Source organism: Morone saxatilis, unplaced genomic scaffold (genome assembly GCF_004916995.1).
Source record: "Morone saxatilis isolate NCDOM2014 unplaced genomic scaffold, NCSU_SB_2.0 Contig8, whole genome shotgun sequence".
NCBI lineage: Eukaryota > Metazoa > Chordata > Actinopteri > Moronidae > Morone > Morone saxatilis.
In genome coordinates this window covers 27,160,830-27,161,824 of record NW_023340257.1, presented here as the reverse complement: position 1 = coordinate 27,161,824, position 995 = coordinate 27,160,830, and the positions used below count along the sequence as shown (strand labels likewise).

Below are 995 nucleotides of genomic sequence, written 5' to 3'. Positions count from 1 at the left end.
CCAATACTATTTACTTTAATATATGCTACCTTTAGCACATTATTGAATTGTAATGGTAAATTCAGTTTCTTTGTTTTAGCCACTACATATGCCCAACCTCCCCTTCCTAACACAGAGATGCCAGGTCTTTTGTGTTTTTGTAGATTGTGATGTCTGGGACTTGGCTTTGCACCTGAATGCAAGATCCTGCAGGACACCTCATATGTAAAATACACCAGCAGGGGGTCAGCCCCGATGCCTGCAGTGGGCAGAGGGGTGTGGAAGCACTTCCTGGAGGGCCAGACCCCTACAGGCAGAAAGAGGTGTGAAAGAGGTGGTCCTCAGGTTATAAATGTTTAGATCTCCCATGTTCGGGGTCTTTCTTCATCTTTGACCGCTCGTGTGTTGATTGACTTTTCTTGCAAAAGAAAATAAAACCTTGTCGGCCGGCAGAAGTTCTCTATTCATTCTTCATCAGCAGCAGAGAAATTGCCACACACAGAATCACTCCATTAACTTCCATTGCTATCCAGATGATACGCAGTTATACTCTATCGATCAAGCAAATTGAAATAATCAATTATCTAAATTACAAACATGTCTTAAGACATAAAATCCTGGATGAACTGCAATTTTCTGATGTTCACTCCGAAAAAAAAACGAAACTCACTGTCTAAAAAACATAGCTACTCTAGATGGGATTAATTTGGCCTCTTAGTGCCAATGTCAGGAATCTTGGAGTTATCTTGATCAGGACTTTGTCATTTAATTTCACATATAGCAAAGACCTCTAGGACTGCTCTTTTATTTACGTATAATTTACAAAAATTTAGAAACACATTGTGTCAGAGCTTAACAGAGCTAACCAGTAAATAGATTACTAATTTAATAAATGACGTGGTATCGGATTGGTGCCTGGACTCCAGGCAGTATTGGAGCAATTTCCAATACTGGTATCGGAATCGGAACATCTCTAGTTCTGATAGAACACAGTGCAGAGCAGTCTGTTGGTCTGG

General features: G+C 40.3%; 1 protein-coding gene across 1 annotated transcript in view; it reads right to left on the bottom strand.

Moving 5' to 3' along the window:
• The window catches only part of atp1b3b (ATPase Na+/K+ transporting subunit beta 3b), a gene marked incomplete in the record, with an annotated part of 10,708 nt that overhangs the window by 3,168 nt on the left and 6,545 nt on the right, over positions 1–995 (bottom strand).